Source organism: Doryrhamphus excisus, chromosome 5 (assembly GCF_030265055.1).
Source record: "Doryrhamphus excisus isolate RoL2022-K1 chromosome 5, RoL_Dexc_1.0, whole genome shotgun sequence".
NCBI lineage: Eukaryota > Metazoa > Chordata > Actinopteri > Syngnathiformes > Syngnathidae > Doryrhamphus > Doryrhamphus excisus.
In genome coordinates, this window is record NC_080470.1 from 23,757,863 (window position 1) to 23,777,100 (window position 19,238).

General features: G+C 41.4%; 2 long non-coding RNA genes across 2 annotated transcripts in view; both read right to left on the reverse strand.

Annotated features, from left to right (window-relative positions):
- LOC131129988 (uncharacterized) overlaps positions 1 to 6,381 on the reverse strand; it is a 125,083-nt gene extending 118,702 nt beyond the window's left edge. Inside the window, exons 1-2 of the long non-coding RNA XR_009129938.1 lie at positions 5,904 to 6,381; positions 5,740 to 5,816 (exon numbers count right to left, since the gene is read on the reverse strand). This is a non-coding gene — a long non-coding RNA (uncharacterized LOC131129988). The remainder of the gene's footprint in view (positions 1 to 5,739; positions 5,817 to 5,903) is intronic.
- Positions 6,382 to 9,276: 2,895 nt separating this feature from the next.
- On the reverse strand, positions 9,277 to 11,747 carry LOC131129990 (uncharacterized). Its single transcript, XR_009129940.1, has 3 exons — positions 11,374 to 11,747; positions 10,293 to 10,476; positions 9,277 to 10,207 (listed from the first exon to the last, which is right to left on the reverse strand). It is a non-coding gene; the product is annotated as an uncharacterized LOC131129990 (long non-coding RNA).
- Positions 11,748 to 19,238: the final 7,491 nt, after the last annotated feature.

Below are 19,238 nucleotides of genomic sequence, written 5' to 3' on the forward strand. Positions count from 1 at the left end.
TCAATCCATTCCATAGTTTGATTCCACATACTGAAATGCTATGGCTTTTTAACGTAGTCCTAGCATATAAGTATTTCAAATGTACTTCTTCCCTGAGATCATATTTCTCCTCTCTTGTAGAGAAGTATTGGATGACATTTGTATGCAATTGGTTATTTTTAGCCTTATGCATTATTTTAGCTGTTTGAAGATGAACTATATAGACTAAATAGCTGAAATTAAGCAAGCACATTCTATGTTAGACCAATATGCTTGTTTGAGGTAATGTGTACTAAATTTAGAGCTCTTTTACTTAAATATGTAAAATAATCTCCCAACGGAAAAAAAAAAAAACATTTAACCAAAACACCAGTCAAATGTTCATGTTAACATTTAGTGAGATATTCAATGAAAACGTACTGCATACTATGTTGAAAATGAGTACTTGTTTATAAAATGTGTTTGGTTTTTCTTAAAATTGTTTCGCTTGAGTTTACCGACAACTCTCCAAATACAGTTGGCAGGAATACAATTTTCCCGAACAGTGTGGAGAACGTGCACAGTTTGCATGCATTAAATGTTTAAATTATTTCCGGACTTCTGTGTGCTTCCTAAAACGATGTGACGGCTGAATCTGGCCCACGGGTCTTGAGCTTGACACCTGTGACTCGAAAAAACAACCAAGTAGTCCAGATTGCAAGCAAAGGTTACATATCTGCAAATGTCTTAATGAAAGTAAGCGGCTGTGACGATTTGAGAAGGTGATTTCATATATACGCCAAGGACCACACATCGCAATCAAGGGCCAGCTGAACTTGCCCTAAAACCGGGTCATTATTTGATCTTTGTGCATCTTAATCTGATTAAGTCATTGTGGAGGTAAACTTCAGACTCAATCTTGTTAGCAGCTGGCCAAGATGGATTACGACGGCCACTGAGCTGGAAAATGAACTGAGCAGTTCAGCTTTGGCCTTGCTCTCTTTTAAGACCTCTTCAGCTCCTTCTGCTTTTCTTTCGCTGGCCCTTCAAACGAGATATTATCCTCAGGAAAAAGCATGACACCCCCCCCATCCCTCTGCTCTTTCTTCAGCGCTGATGCTTTAACTAAGTGAGGACAATGGGGGAAGAAATCCTGACCTCTCTCCCTTAAACACTGAGATGTTTCGGACCGGCCGTGTTATGAGAACGCGGTGAAGTGGCTCAAAAAAGAGGCGAATTTGGACTTAAACGCCTCTCAGCTGCGGTTTGTTCACTTTGAACACTAACCTGATAGGTCGAGAGAGGTATGCACCATCCTAAATGAAGAGGCCTGCTTTTTTGCCTTTTCTAACCACCTCCACCCCCCTTAGTAAATTATGCAAATGCCTGAGATGTGTGGTCCCGCTTAAGACACTCAGTTTTGCTTGTGGTCTTATTGCGGTATTGAGTGCCTTTACAGTGAATGCACACAGTCCGCAGCACAAGAAAAGTCCCCCTAAAGGCTGAAAGGAGTTCAAAGCATTCAAAAGACAAAAAGGACTAAGCCGGGATTTTTTTTTTTTTATGTACACTGAAAGGAAGAATAAAATATAAGTTGGTGGCAGCCATATTAAAGCATTATGTCGACGTATAAAGGCCGACTTCTACGGCGCACCATATGCAAAGAAGAAGTGGTGCAAAAAGGCGGCCATTTTTGCAACACGACGCAGTGAATGCTCTTTTGGATGCGCCATTGAGGGCAACAAGGAATTGAAAAGGGGGTTATATTCGATCAGGTTTTCTGCCTCAATAGCTTATAATCACTGCTACTACACAGAGAAGAGAGCTTCTAAGGGGGCTAATCAGCAGGTTTTCTCCCTATTATCGCTTCCCATCTGAAGGGAACGGTGCACACAAGTACCCCCTTCTATTGATTAGCTGGACGGGAATTTAAATATTAATACGCTGCCCGGCCCCGCTTGGCACTCTCTCTGGATCTGGGCTGCATGGCCAAGCACTCATTCCCCAGATTAAAAAGAACCCTCATCTTTTTTTTTTTCTCCACGGAGCACAATCCTGCTTTCTTTTCAGTGATATGAGGGGGAAAAAACTTCAAGGAGGGCAATGGCGAGGAGAAAGGGAGTAGGGTTGTGTGTCTGTCAGCGCTTGCTTTTTCCCCCCCGACTGATGAACATGCAGCCGTCACTCGGCCGATGTTAAAGCCGCGACGACGAGCCAAGAACAAACTGAGCATTCATGGAAATCAAATTGCTGTTTAACCAAACGCCTCGCCAAACTACTAAGAGTAGGCATCGCAAATCAAATGAGATGTGGTCAGTGTGAGTAACACACACAACCACAAACACCACTACGCTATTATTTATGTTGTTCCTCAGTGCAGCTATGCACGACTATGTAACTACTGTAGTTCTTGAATGAAACTCATATTTACGTACCAAACCTTCTAGTTTCAGCAATTCACGGCAATACATTGTACCCACAATTGCTATTACTTCTCCTTAGCCTTTCTTCCTGGTTGTTTGAACCACGTTGCCCGCGGAGTAGTCAATGATCCAACAACTTCCAAGGTTTTTAAATTGGTTTTTAAATTTAATTATTTGGCCTTGGACTCTAACATTGACAACGAACATCAATGAAAGAACCCAAAACAAAAATTCATAGTCTGTATAGCAGCTGCGGCGCCCCTCTAGAACTGAAACTTAAATTTATGTAGAAGTTAGAGTTAATCTTTTCTGAATGACAACTAAGGATAGCCGATAATTTAATTATCGCCCCGATGTTGGCATAAAAATGCGATATCGGTTGATATCGGTATCTGATTTTTTCCCGATCATGCACTGATATTTCAAAAATGCTGCATAGAACACATGTGTTCATTCCATAACAGGAGATATGTCATGTTACACATATCGGTATTAGTATCGGCTGATATCGGTATCAGAAATTGGGAGTTGGACAATATCGGCATATCGGTTTTCATCAAAAAAGCCATATATTGGACATCCCTAATGACAACAATGCATCTAATTTTTTTCCCATCAGTTATGTATATTAAAGTGTTGTGCAACTCTAATTGTGCTATGTAAGTGTCAAGACACGGCCTTTAGTGAGAAGCTATTAAACTGAATTTACTGGTGCAATAATAATACCTAACACCATGAAACAAAGTAACCACAAAATGATGTAACATACAGTACGTCGTAACTACAACACACCATAATACAAAGTTCCTGCATAATTTTAAGCACACTTTTATTCCAAGTATGTCTCCAGTCCAATATTAAAAACTCACTTTCCTTTCCATTTAAGTACAGACTTCTTGCACTGTCTCTGGCTGGCTTTGAAGCAACAGTTGATGCATCATTGGAAAAAATATACAATCATTCGGGCATGCAATTTTGTTAAGCATGTAAATGTTATCTATAGTTTTAGTTTGTAGTTTAGTTTATTCAGCAAGATCAAAAACAGTGTATAAGAAAACCCAGATAAAAGTGTGTAAAAAAAACCCAGATAAAAGTGTGTAAAAAAAAAAAACATCTTCAGAGTACATCACTTGTATTTTTGTTTAAGGCTATAAGGATATAAGAAAAAAAAAATTATGTAAGGTATTACATTTTGGAAACAATATTATAACTAATTAATTTCATGACAGAAACTAGTAATTTAAAGTACATTTGGGAAGTATCTTACTCAACACTGCATGAGCCCAAAAGAGCATGTTGACGGCGACCGGTCCACTCGACCTTGTAAATGAGCACATTTGCCCTGCGGCGGGACACAAGCGCGTTGACACTGGCGGCGGCTGAGCGACCCAAACGCACAAGTTAAGGCCCCACTTGACACAAAGTGTGGTGAGCCAGCATGGACACAATGAAGTGTAACATGCACTCCATGTGGGGGAAGAACACAGTGCTTTTTCTTTTTCTGCGTGCACGTTCATAGCTAATATCAACATGTTTACATTTAAATTTACATTTACAAGGAACAAACTGCAAGTCACTGTGCGTAAAGTCAAGTGATTTCAACTCTATGCTGCTGCAATGCCATATTATGAATTTATTCTTGTTAAATTCTGACCTTTTTTTTTATTTCTGTTGTTTTTGTCCAACTATTTGAACTTTCTTCTTCTAAATTTTCTGCTAGTATCATTAATTCATTCTCGTAAAATTACTAAATTTTCTCTTAAGATGACAACGATTTGTGTAACCAAGGAGGACATGACCTATAGGAATTAATCCATTTTCTATACTACTTATGGGGTCGCGGGTATGCCGGAGCCTATCCCAGCTGACTGAGAGGCGAGGTACAATCAGCCAGGTAGTCAATCAGCCAATCACAGGGCACATATAGACACACAAAATCTCACACTCACATTCATACCTATGGACAATTTAGTTACAATTGGTGTCAATCCAATACTATGTAAATAAAGAGACTGTCAATACGAATCGTGATAGCGATACTTTTACCTTGAAAAATGTTCAATATCATTGAATGGATTTTGAAATTTGTGATTCACAATAAAACACAGGACAAATATTTCACACAAACAAAAGAGAAACAGGTAAGAACTGGAAAAATATCAATCCAGAATGGATATTTGCATTGGTCTACCCATGTCTGCTGAAAAGTAAACATTGGAAAGTAAACATTTCAAAGGGATGCAAAACCAATTGAAATAAATCAAATTGCATAGGAATTGAGTGACTTTGACTTTTTTTTTTTTTTACACTAAATAGCTATTAACCCAGTAGCAATGACATCCATGCGGTAAAATACTGCTCGACTATAGTGGTTGGCGGATCGATCCAAATATTAATCCCAATATTGATTGATACCTATGTAAAAAGTTGTTTTCCTGTTCGACTGTAGTGGTTTCATTCAAGATGCGACCTGGATGAGTGTCCCCTGTTTGTCACAATGCAGAGGAGGCTCCCTTTACCTCCACCCACCCCACCACTGTTTGATTTACCTGCTTGTAACTCAGCAGCAACAGGCAACCAGACACCACCAACCATTACCTGCCAGTCCGACTGGCAGGCAGGTGGGCCAGGCATACCACTGAAAGGGGGATGGCAGAAAGAAAGAGTGCTAGTATATATATTTTTTTAAATCACAAAAAAAGGTAATAAAAATTCATTCACATTTAGATTGATGATGCATCCACCTTATTTTAAAAAGTAGCAGTATTGGCGATACTGCCCTGTATTTACTTGATATCGAATCGATATCAAATCCAGCGGTATAGCACACCACTACTTGACTGTAGCTAATAATGTTGGATATTTTTGAGGGTTAATCTGTGGAGAAAGTTTGAGAGAAAGTTCACATGGAGCTGCTGCCTAGGAATGCATCTGTCAACACTGCTGCTGTAAGTGCTAATGCTAAGTTCTCTTTTGCTCAATCACAACTGAATACAAATGCTAAAGAAGTGTCACCGCTTATCTTTTGTTTGATATAAACCTGCTTCAACACTACTTGAACACAGAAGGTAGTAAATGCTAGTTTGTAATGTTGCTACATCTGTGCTGAAACACAGGAGAACACACGAGCTAAAAGAGCTAATGCTAATATCTGTGCTTGTACAACATAGCTAACATATTGCTAATGTTCATTGCTTTGATACATGACGTTGTACTATGGCATTAGTTGGATGATATAATTGCATATAAATCATAGCAAGCTAGCCCAATGTCCATCACTGACTAAACTTTTCATTGCAACAGATTATAATAAATTGTAATTTCGATATACGGCAGTGAGCTAAAAATAAAAGCATACCTATAGCTGACATATCCGGGAGGCTTGTCGACATGGGCTCTTGTCTGTGGGGGTAAGGATCTCTTCATACACCTCAGCTACATGAGAATGTGAGGACAAAAGCTATTAATGCAAGAGCACAGAGGTCATTAGCATCACGCCATGGTGTAGCATAAAGTAATCACCTCCCGGGATCAGGCCGGACCGTCTGTCCTCTCCCCGCCGGGATCCGGCACACGTGTGAGGTCACTTAATGATGGCCGACACGCTTGCGACTGACTGAGGGAGCTGATTAGGCCTCGCTCCCGACGCTTGTTAATCAGGCAACGGATGACAAGGCCGACACTGTTAAGGATTTTAAACATACCCTGCTGCTTGTCAAAGATTGTCCAAGGAGAGGTGGCCGTGGAAGGAAGAAGTGTGAAGGTGTGAAGGTATGATCTATTTCCTCTTTGAGCTCAGCACACCTAGAAATAACGCTCTCCTTTTAATATACTGTTTCTATTGACAATCTATCCCCAAGTTCAGGGACTATTCTGGTCAATGGCACTAATTAGTGCAATGTAAAGTTACTGTAGCTAATGTAGCTTAATGTAATATGGTCAAATGTACATAAATGCACAGCTTTGATCTTTTAATTTTATCTATCCTGATAGCTATTTTATCAAGCTAGTTGGCTTATCACTGGCTTATCAATCGGCCTATTCCTACATAACTAGCTTTTCAAGCTAGTCCAGCTAGTTAGTTTGTCTTTATTTTTTTGCAAACTAGTTGGCTTATGAAATTGGGTAATAATAATAAATTGTATTTATGGAGATACCCAAGGATGCTTTACCTGTTAATCCAGTTATTTGTGCATATGTATCGAGCTCGGTCTGCTAGCTTGCTGCTAACCAGGCAGCAAGCTAGCTGCCTGGTTAGCAGCAAGCCTGTGTTAGCCTGTGTTTCCTAGCCAGCAAGCTGTCTTCCAAAGTTTATGTACTATTGCCTTGTTCTAACAAGTTGTAGTTGGGTAATTATAATTTGAATTTATGTAGAGACCCAAGGATGCTTAACATCTTAATTCCAGTTATTTGTTTGTGTGTAGCTAGCCCGATTTGCTAGCTAGCTCATAACTAGGCAAGCTAGTTAGCTTATCTGTTTTTCTTAGCTAGCTTGCCATCTTGTAAAGTTAGATACTTGCCATGTTTCTCCGGCAGCTAGCATTTAGCTTATTCTTGAGCTAGCTTATCAAGTAGGTGTATCTTGTATGTTGTAGTCTTTGTTTGTTTTATTTTATTTTTTAATAATAATTTGAATTGATGTAGCAACCCAAGGAAGCTTAATTTAAGTCCAGTTATCTGTGCGTGTATGTGTGTGTGCTACTAGGCGCTAGCTCAAGCAATAAGAGTATCGTTCTTTTTGATCAAAATATGTATAGACAAGGTTTTGTGTGCCAGTCAAGCACCAATGTGATTTCTAGCTATTTGTGCAACTGAGTAATCCTGACTTCATGTGTTAAAGCAAATTGATGTGACACAAACCAAACAGGGGTATATTTTGTAACCCTGTATAACTTCTATTTCAACGCTACATTTCTAAATTTCATTGTCATAAGTTTGGTGCCTACAGAGCATATTAAATTGACAGATTGCTGATTTAGCATCAAGTGGTTCATTAATCAGCCGTCATTCACATTTTCCAGATTGACAATGTGATTGAATCAAAGCAGACCAATTCCCCACACGTGAAGGCCCTCACTGTGATATGTCAAAGAAAAAGCAAACAAATGGAGACGGCCGTGATGCGATACAAAAGAGGATGTCTTAGCAGAGTCATGCATCACTTCAGCTGATGTTTCTCCTTCAAATAAATGGCATCACAGTCATTTCTCTCTGAGATGTGTGAGTGATGGTTGCTGCCATCCATCACAGAAGGACATAATGGACATAGGGGGGACTTGGAGGGGGACTTCAGGGAGCTCATTAGCGCACCTATTAATCTGTGCTTTGACCCCGGCGAGAGCACACCTCCAGCTAAAAGAGACCTCAGCCTCCGTGATGTGGAGATGAAAACAAAAGCTCCAGTAGATCTCAGGAGGGGGGGCGGTCAAATCACACCAATGCTAGTTCCTACAGTCTTTTCCAACTAAATTATTGATACTGAGGAGAAATCTTGATGTCAGTGCCAGGCCACGATGCACATATGAAATAAAGGCGGAGGATGAAACCGTCTGGCGGACCTCGGTGTCGGAGTGAGGAGTCACTGCGGCTTTCAAGACGAGTCCCGCTGCCACGCTGATTCTTCCTTCAGGGCCCGCCGCCTCCTTGTTAACGCTGGGCTGTTGAGCTCAGCACTTTGCCAAGTCAAAAACAGTGTCATGCCTGCGAGGCCCGTGTGTCTGCGTGTCCTTCTGTAAGCCATTTGCAGTGCTCGCTCTTGTTTCTTACCAAGGTAGCATCGCTAGCGTCATGTTTATTTAACACAAAGATAACTCCCAGCAGGAGGCCAGGATGAAATGATACACTTATTGATTGTGTAACACGTGTGTGACCATATTAAAACTAGAATAGCATTCTGTAGTAGCAGTGGGATGGGATCAATGCCATTGCTGTCGGATGAAAACCAATCCAATGCAGTCCCGCACATTTGAGATTGTTGTTTTTTTTTATGTGATGTAACAAAATGTTGGGTTTTTAACTATCAGGAAAACAGCTACTTGTCACGCTGTTGATTTTGTCCAAGAGCGTCCACACATGAGCCTAATAAATCAAGAGTGGACAACCTTAGCTGTAGGGGTGTAACAGTACGCCATGATCGTGGTTTGGTACTTACCTTGGTTTTTTAGGTCACAGTTCGATTCTGCTTAGCTGCTTAGCTTTTGTGTTCAATAACGTTTGAAAAGAAAAACTTGCTACCTGGTAAAATTGAAGGATGTGTGGGCCACTTTGTACATTAAAAATGATAAAAACCAATCCAATGTAGGTTAATAGACTGCATTATAAGCAACATATTGTGTTATGGACAAATTAGTGTCATATCCAATACTATACCTCATTAATAACAAATGTTATATTTAGAATAAGCTGCAACAAAAACTGTGCGGTTAGTTAGTCTGCACAGTCGAGATCCAGGTTTGTATCTCCTTTGGAGCATCTTTGTGTAGTTTGCATGTTCTCCCCTTACATGGCTACTTATGCTTCCTACCGTGAAAGAAATTGGTACGCAGCTCTGATATCAGTGTCAAATATGAATGCATTGCTTTGATAATATTATGACTTTTCTTTCAAAGTGTCGTTTTACTTTGTTGTCTCTCGGTTTAAAGATGTGAAAATTGTGAACAGGATCTTTACAAGCAGTAGCCAGCTTTAAAATACAGGTACATTCATAGGAAAAGGTTTCTGCTGCTTAATTGCTTATCTTCTTATACTTATAATTAAGGATCGACCGATACATCGATACATTGTGTCAGTGTGATGTGTTTGTGTTTGTGTGTGTGGAGGCGGGGGGGGGGGGGGGGGACATGGTTGAATATTTATTCCTTTTAATGCTGATAATGCAGTTTAAATGTGTGTTTAAGAAAGCTGAATCCTACTGTGTTCAGTGTTTACATTTCAATAAATATTTGTTATCACGGTCATTTCTTCATGTAAATTGAGGGATCAAAAGCAGTATCGGCCACAAATATCGGCCCAAGCAAAATCGGCCATCGGCCCCCCAAAAACCATATCGGTCGATCCCTACTTATAATGTACCACTTTGGCTCCAAACTACACGGTTTTATGCAAGAAAATGCAAACCCTAATATTTTACAGTATATCCCTCGTTTATATTGGTTCCAGACCATAACGTGATATGTGAATTTCCACTAAGTAGGATTCCTTCTTTATGAATGGAATACGTATAGACATTGCATAGACTTACAGCTTACATTGACATCTTACTTCCTGTTATGGCCATTGTCTTATCTATATATATATATATATATATACGTAATATCAATACGTTACTGACAGCTAGTGACCAGTGTAGAATACCCATCACCCATTATCTGAGCTTTACAGAGTATGCTTGAAGCTGAAACCAGGAAAATGCAACAAGTTGTATGTTGACATTACATTTCTACATGTTGGCAGGTCTGCATTAACATTGAAAGCCTCTTGACAGTGCGATGTTCGACCCATGATGTAGGGAGGGATGCCTAGTTGTGTCAATATTTGTATATAGTGACTTTTGTTATTGTATATTTTTGTCAATGTTGGAGAAAAGTCAAGAGTTGTAGTTTTTGCATCATACTGCAGAATTAAAATGGCTGTCAAGACTAGTTTCAATTGTCCCAACAAAACAGAAGTGAATTGTTTTGATGTTTTCCTAGCACAGAGAAGACTGTGTTGAAGGTTATGTACGATGCATTTGAGGTCAGGTAGGTTGTGTGCAGGTAGCAGGTTAAGAAATGATGCCACTGTGCTGGTGCTCCACAATTCAAGCTTTGATTTCCCCCCTCAGATGTCTGCAAAAGGACAGTTATACATATTTCAAGGCCCAAGAGTCCACAAAGGAAGAAAGGAGCTTTGAAATAAACAAAGGTCCTTCACCTTCACTTCATATCAGATGGCCCTTGTCAAAACTGCTGCATCTGGAAGGCCGGGAGATGAGAACCAGCATGCCCTTGTAGTCGGCTTGTCGGAGTGTCGTCTGCCGGGGACCATGACCCCCATCTTCCGGCGGAAAAGCCCTCAGTGACGGCGGCAGTCCATCTGCGCTCCGCTTTGAATCGGGCTCGAAACAAGAGGCGGTATCAGTTGCATTAAGTTGATTAAAGTGGTCGGCCAGAGAACGGCAGATGAAAGCGGCGAGCGCACTCAGCAGAGGTCGACAAAAGAGCAAATAATACGACAGTGAAAGCCATCGAAAGCTTCTTGCCAAAATCATCTCTAATTGGACCTTTCTTCCTCGTGGATCAGTCGTATGGTTTCGACGTTGACCGTCGACTTAGCCGCAATTCTACCTTTTGAAAGCCTCCTTTGAAAGTGCCCTACTTGAAAGAAGTGACCATTAGCTAAAATACAATTGTGGCAAAAGAAGACAAAGCAGATTGCTGCTAGCAGCTTCACGTCTACTATAGGAAAGGCATTAGATAATTAAAGTGCAATTCTCTGACAATGCAAGTCAAAGGGAGCAGATGGCAAAATTAAGTACGAGCCGAGAGTTGCGTTTTTGTATCTGCGCACAACAGGAAATGATCAGAATCTGACAGCACTTTGCTTTCAGGTAATCTATTCCCATAATTGTGACACCCGATGCCGTCCCCTCTTTAACCATCAAACCCACAACAAGCAAGCTCCCCCCTACCAAGCAGCCTACGAGGTGTCATGTGAGCGTGACGCCGACGTCTGGAGGAACGCGTTCGGCGTCGGGGAAAAAGGAATTGCGACAGAAGCTGACAGTATTGTTGTGCTATCAGCGCTGCGAGAAAAACAAACAAAAGCTTTGGCGCTAAGGAGCTGATCAATGCTGTTCCCCATTTTGATAACACGGCACTCGCCCCTCAGACAAATGATGGAATTTCTTAAGCAGAGCAGGCCTGCGATGTGCCAAGCGCGCTCCAAATTAGCCTTCAAGAACGACTCTCAGCACACAAGCTGTGCAAGTAAATAAAGGGCCAGCATAAATTACCTTTGGATGTCAATCGTGCTAGCGTGGCCTGTTTTCTTTTTGTTAGCGTGTCGCCTATTCGTCTCGCTGGCGGATGACATGAAATGAAAGTCGTCGACGCTACTCACGGCGCTTTCTGACACTTGAAAACGCTTCGGGGTTGGCGAAAGCGCAGCTGGGCCCGCGCTGATTGGCTCGCTGCTTGGGCGCGTGCACGCCGCCGCTAAACTTTCAGTGCTGGAGGAGGCGTGCATGTGGACAGGTGGTGTTTATGCAGATGAATGAGCGCATTACTGTGTGTGCGCTTCCTCCTGGTTTAAACATTAGCGTTTCAAATGTGACAAATCAGATCTTCATCTCCTGCGTGTGTGCTATTGTGTGTGCATGTGCTGCCGGAAGATGTTTTGTGTGCCTGCTCCTGTAGGTGTTGACGTGCATGAAGTATGGACAACATGCCTTTATATTCAGCGAGAGCACCACCACGCGTGACATCAGTATCTTGTAACCATGCAGATTTGGCTGGAAAACGAAGCAATCATCAAGCAATTAGCGCACATATGTTCTGCTTTAATTGGGTCTTGTTCATTTTCAGAGGAGACATTTCTTTCTGCAGGTTACACAGGGAAGACCTCAACAAAGACTCATTACTTGTATTCACGTCATGGCTTGAACTATTTTAACTTAACAAGATGGAACTTATAAGTGGTAACATTTGACCCCTAATTTGTTTTATTATTAATAAAAATTGTTAATTGTTAACTGTTAGAACAGACTAAACAATCCTTCATTTTCCCCAAATTGTATACATTAATTACACACCTCCAATGTATGACTGGAGTTTGTCATAAACTATTTCAATGTTAAAGACAGATTTATGATTTATGTGTTTTCATAACCCTGAAAGCCCGATCCCAAAACCAAAACCTTTTAAGTTTTTTGTGCAATACAAGGTGATGATGCAACTCTCCACTAATGCATTAACATTTCAGAGTACTTTTAATCAAAACGTGCTCGGCAGGGATCACTGCAATGGAAGAATCAAGTGAGAGTTTAGGAGTGTAGCGTGCAGAAGGTTCCGCAATGTAGGGAAACTTTAACTCATGCACACAAACTTGAACATTGCAAATACTTTATGGTGTTATATTTGTAAAGAAATTGTTATTTTAATGTAAACAACCCCCGTCATTGTTTTGGTTGTGCTGGTATAGTTATTCAGCTGTCACAAAAGCTAAAAATATTTGTGTCAAAGTGAAGTTATGCTTATCACAAAAAACTGATACTGAACTGATATTTTACTGAAACTTACCTATGTTGTCCTGCTGATTTAAAAAAGAACTGAAAAAGGTAGCAACAACTTTTTTTCTAATCTAGCCTTTGGCAGGGTCCATGTTTATAAATCCATACAACACAATATTCTGTGTGCCTTGAAATATCAGTCAAAATCACCTAAAATTCAGGGGTTCTTTTGAAAAATGGCTGGTATTGAATGAGTTAAGACGTTAGAAAATACCGGAGCTGGCAAACTCTTTACTACATATTGTGATAATAGCTTAAATCACTAGTAAATTTAAGTGGGACTTTAATTTCTCAGTTGATAGGCCATCAATACAATTCTCTGTTTTATGGTTTGATGTAGGGTGGCACGGCGGTCTAGTGGTTAGCGCGCAGACCTCACAGCTAGGAGACCAGGGTTCAATTCCATGCATGCGTGGGTTTTCTCCGGGTACTCCGGTTTCCTCCCACATTCCAAAAACATGCTAGGTTAATTGGTGACTCCAAATTGTCCATAGGTATGAATGTGAGTGTGAATGGATGTTTGTCTATATGTGCCCTGTGATTGGCTGGCGACCAGTCCAGGGTGTACCCCGCCTCACGCCAGAAGACAGCTGGGATAGGCTCCAGCACCCCCGCGACCCTCATGAGGAAAAGCGGTAGAAAATGAATGAATGGTTCGATGTATTATGAACAGAGGATCCCTGCACATTTGTGACTTTGTATTCACAGTCCAGCAAATTCACAGCTTTTTGTGTTTTTTTTCCCCCTCTGAAAATAGTTTGTTTTCACACAAATCTCATTCACTATAAATTTGTAAAATATATACAATACAGGTGAAATGGACAGCATACATGCTTCACTTACTGTGTGTTTTTATTAAGCATTGAGGTTTTGCACTTTATTCGGTGGTACTTACACCATAGTTGTGTGTTGTCGCTTGCTAAGACTTTTATGGGCTTATCGATTGCATTGTTTTCGCCATTTGCTGGTGGTCCCAGAACATATCTCCACAAAAAGCATCACTCTAGATTTATCATAAAAATAAGCAGAAACGTAAAGTCTAATAAACACAGAGTCGAATACATATTAGTTAGCCTAGGTATTTTTCAAGATGTTTTCCTATTTGATATCATATGTTTCTAAATCGTGTTACATATTTGGCTGCACATTTGGCTACACGTATGCAGCCGTAAGAGCAAACAGGGGTGCGTGATGGGAACGAGCAGATTAGATGGGACGTTTATGGACTGGAGGCCACGACTCGATGAAATGTTTGCTCCATTTTGTCTGGGCGACACTCGGCACTGTGGGTGCCACACTAAAGTCTCCATTGTCTGAGTCAACTTGACCTGACCTAGCTGGTTAAGCTGAGGCATTGTGCACAGCAAATCGCTTCAACTTGGAAGGGGGGTGGTGGTTAGTGTGCTTTGTATGGCTACGGGCACAATAACTTGTAAGCGTAGTTAACGCGCAGAAACACCAGTTTTGTCTCCGTTTTTATTTGCAGCTCTTTGGGGAACCACAATAGTGTTTCAGAGGAGAAGTCGCCATTGGGTCCTTATCCACTTGGCAATGCTGCCTTGTTTATGCACATGCATACGTTTCTTACCACTTTGCCTGTTTTGAAATGCAAACGTACGTCTGCACGGCCTCCAGCAGCACTTATCACCATCTCCGCGCCACGTCGGAACATTCGGCAGGCACGGGCTTGCACACTACTCGCTTTCACACCAGCCAAGTCGCTCCTCGCTGAGTCCATCCGTTCCCCGATTGACCTTTCAGAAATACAATTAAGTGCTGTGTAGTGTCACCACTGGCAGGTGCTGACGTTCAAAACAAAAACAAGGTTAACGTTGTCACTCTTCTTTTGTCGCCGTGTATAAAATCTCACCTGGTTCTGTTAAGACAAAATCTTCTTGCTGTCATTACAAAAGTGACATTCAGTTTCATTTGCACGCTGACATGGAGCAGATGGTCTCTAGGAAAACTTGAATGTATCACCCTTTCACTCTGAATAATAATTGTATTTGATGATACTGAACACAGTTACTCAATGATGCATTTAATAACTGATAATGCAAACGATTGCCTTGTGCCAGTGCTTCTCAAATAGTGGGGCATGCCCCCAACGGGATAGGTGGGACCCTCAGTATTATTGCCGACCTGCATGAGCATTTTTCGTACTCAGCACACGTTATATGTTTTGCTTCTCTCCAGGTGCAACATTTTGTTGCATTTGGCTGGTTTCTGGTTTACGTTCAGTCTGTGAAACATGGATAATTCCATCCTGCACCGGCTCGGCCCTCCCTGCAAACAAATAGTGTGACATGCGCCTTCCTGTGTGTATACAACTGGTTCAGAGGGAGTACATCCCACCTCTGCGAATGCCTTCTCCTCTGATTTCGGATCAGCCTGCGCAATAAAAATTACCGTTTTAAGGCATCCATTAGTTCCAGATTCAATAACACTCCCTTAACATTGTTCCTTGGCAAACAGTTGGCAACAGTTGGTCTGTGCTCAGCCCAGACAAAGACCTATAACAGCAGTGGTGTCGAAACAACGTCCCATGGTTTGTGTTTTATTGGCCCGCGGCACATTGTAGAAATTAAATTCAACAAAAAAAAACAACTCATAAAATTTCATCAAGGTTAACAGGTTACAGATAAATAAATGAATATTAGGTTCTCAATGGTACGTTCTTTTTTTCCTCAAATGGGTTTTTGAGTTTTTCCTCGGATAGGCGTTTCAATCAGGGGATGTCATTGATTCTTGCCAACTTTTGCGATTAAGGGCGATATAAAAAAACTTGACTTGACATAAAATAATTGATACTGACTGCCTTCTATGTACTAACAAACCTTTGAAAAGTGACGTAAGAACTTTTATCAAATGTCCTATAAGTAATTAGCAATGTGTGAGTTACTTGATAGCTTTTTGGGTTAATAAAAACTTAAAGTAACCGGACGTTAGTTGTGATAAAACGTACTATTTTAGGGGGAGTTGTTTCTACAGAGGGCGGCACGGCGGACGAGTGGTTAGCGCACACGAGGGCCCACACACCAGGGTTCAATTCCACCCTCAGCCATCTCTGTGTGGACTTTGCATGTTCTTCCCGTGCATGCGTGGGTTTTCTCCGGGTACTCCGGTTTCCTCCCACATTCCAAAAACATGCTAGGTTAATTGGCGACTCCAAATTGTCCATAGGTATGAATGTGAGTGTGAATGGTTGTTTGTCTATATGTGCCCTGTGATTGGCTGGCCACCAGTCCAGGGTGTACCCCGCCTCTCGCACAAAAGACAGCTGGGATAGACTTCAGCACCCCTCGCGACCCTCGTGAGGAAAAAGCGGTAGAAAATGAATGAATGAATGAATGTTTCTACAGAGTTTACTGCATAAATGCGACAAAACAGTCTGGACATACATTTTGTAAAATTCATACTGGACATGGAAAATGTTGTACAAGTCAATTCTGATAGATATATATATATATATATATATATATATATATATATATATATATATATATATAATGCCAACTACATTGTGTCATTCACGTCTATCATGTACCATTTTCTCATGAAATGAGGCAGGTCATGTTTGCAGTTGTCGTTTTCAACTTTTGGTCATAAAACTGCCACAACCTGAAACATGTCAGAATAGGTCATGTTGTTAAAAACAAAACAATTGTGTTATTTAGCACAGGGTTTTTTTGTGTGTGTATAAACTTTCAGGATTTTCCATTCTTGTTCGTGATTTCCCACAACAAATGGAAGCAACATTTTTCTTCCCATCGGCTCACTAACGCCTCCTTTTATTTCCTGCTGGATGTCATCAGCAGACACTTCCACGCCGCTAATTACAGGCGGCGTCCTGCCCAGCAGCACCTTATCCCTGCCATGAACCACGCCACTAATTGTTCCATTACATCAACAATAAGGCATCTTCAGAAGAACAAAAGAAGAAGAGAGAAAAGAAAAACAGAGGTAGAGACTAACTTGACACGCTAATTTTCATTAACCCTGATCTCTCGGCGCTTTCATCATCCACCCTCCTCCTTTTCCTCTTCATCGTCTTTGCTCGCGCAGGCTGGCAAAGAACTCAAATTATGCACAAACGCCGCAGCTATGGCTAATTATCCAAAGAGTTCCTCATTAGGCTATTTCCAATCCAACCTTAGATCAACACTTACTCAGACCTGGGGGATTCTTGATTCCCAGCAGCGGTTAAACAAACAATCAGTGCAAAGGATCAGGTGTTCCACTCGGAAAGGAGCAAGAAAAGCCGAGGGTAAACAACTGCTCATCTCCAGCAGCTCTTTCTGCTACTGTTAACTTGCTTCACTCAAACGCAGTCGATTTATCTCTCTGGTTGGGTCATTAAGTTAGGAAAAGGTCTAAAGACACGTGAACACGGATTAAAACTCTCCTGATGTCAGTCGGCCCTCCTGTCTTGTCGCTTTTTGATCGCTCGATATTGCCCCCAAAGATTACTAACATTATTACAATGTCTATGCTGGGTGACTTTAGACGCATCAGGATGGTTGCCATAGTGACGGCTTACGATTCTCAACTACAAAGTTCTTAAACTGACATTTAGATGTTTTCACGGCAGGGTTTGACATTTTCCACCACAATAGTTAACTGATGGTGACGCAAAGTAGAAAACAACCCTACCGGTTGTGACACCTAACAATGTACTCTAAGTCTACAGCTAACCCATTTGAAACCTATTTGTAATGTTTCCACGGTAAACTTTGCCTTGTGCAGCAATACCTCCTCTGTGATTGTGCATTTGGAATTTCATGGTTCTGGTGACGCCATGATGGTGACGCCTTGACAGACTATGTAGCTCTTAGCTGGCGTTGAACGGTTGCCTGGCAAACGTTGGCCTGTTAAGCAGTAGGTGAGGGTTAAATCATAGTGAAGCAAGTAAAATAAGCCTATGTAGTTTTCAATCAAAATGGTATGAAAGCAAAATTTAATGTTTTCCTGGCAAACGGCTGACTTGACGGTGATGGTGAAATGGTGACGCAAAGACAAAGTAGAAGAGTCCCAAGTATGTGGTCCTTAGACTGATTTAAAAACATGTTTTACGACAATCCTTTATGTTCTATGTTGGGTACGTAAAACTTCTCTTAGATGTTTCTATTGCAACTGTTTGTTTAAGTGCCTTTCAACGATGTATAGACACCATCAGACTATAGTAATGTGTGATTTGATGCTATGCTAACAGGACATACTGTGACCTGGAATGTTTGGACAATCTTCCATTGTTTCCATTTCCTCTTACTGTGCTTATCGCGTCTTTGAATCTCATTGTTTTTGCTTTGATCGTCTGGAGATCGAGCATTTCACGTCAGTCTTCTTTGTGGATGTCGGCCAAAGGCGGCTTTGGCACCACACTGTTAGCAATTAGCAGCTAGCTGCGGAAGGAAGATGGCACGTGTAGCAGCCAGGAACACAGTTGCGATTTGCAGGAAATCAGACAGGCAACCAAAGACCCTGCTTAAAATTTTGGATAATGTTGTGGCTTTTGTGCCAAAGCAACTGTGTGCTAATGAGGTCAGTTGCTATTTAGTGCCTAGTAGGCTACTTTTCGAGCCACTCATAGATAATATCACTATTTACATACCTAATAATACCTAATGCACCATAGTTATACGTAATATTTCAAATATGCAAGTGTTTGTCGCAAGCTAGCAGGTATTGCATGTGATGGGTGAACAGCAACAGCAGTCAGTCAGGCCTACAGTGATGATCATGAAGGCTTGTGTCAAATATAAGTTGAGGTTGAAATGACTCGGTGTTGTAGCCCGGAAAAAAGCACAAAATGAAGTGCAAGCGCTAGCCAAACGCGGCCCGTGCGTCCACTGACCAATGACAGCTTCTAATGTGCGTTCATTCCACTCGCTCGTCAGCCTTCATCCTCCTCCTCAGTGTCAGCAAGGCGCTCTGCCAAACGCCACCAGAATCTCAGGCTGTCACTTAAAATCTAATGCCGTCAGATCTGTTACTTTAACCTTGAAGCAATTAGCTGCGGCTGAGCCGTAATGAATCCTGACATCAGTCCGCTGTGATGAAACCTCTAATTGCTCTGTAGGAAGAAAAAAAATGAAGCTTTTGACACCGGCTGCTGACAGACTTTTTTTTTATTTTTTATTTATTTCATCCACCCATACCCCACCCCCCATCCGTTCGCTTTACGGTTGGCCCGGTTGAAACTTGAAAGCTAGCGTAGCCTCGGTGCCACCAGCTGTCCTGTCACATGACAAAGACGACGGCGAGGGAGGCAAACTGGCTGCCTTTTGCCGAAATGATGAGGCCGTTTAAGCCGCCGTGATGTGCCGCAGCTACACGCCATCACTCAGAAGCTCGCCTACACTGTCCGCTCACCAGGCCCAAAGGTCACCACTAGTGACTGCCGAGCACTTTTTTTTTTTTTTACACGTTTCACCTTGGCGGTCGTTTAAGAACATTTCATGCAGAAACAATACAAAATCTGCAGAGGCCATAATTGAAAGCCTGCAGCTTGTTTTTTAATGGCCACTTTGGTTATTGCTAAAATTATTTTCATTAATAATAAATATATACTGTATCATTACATATTCCAC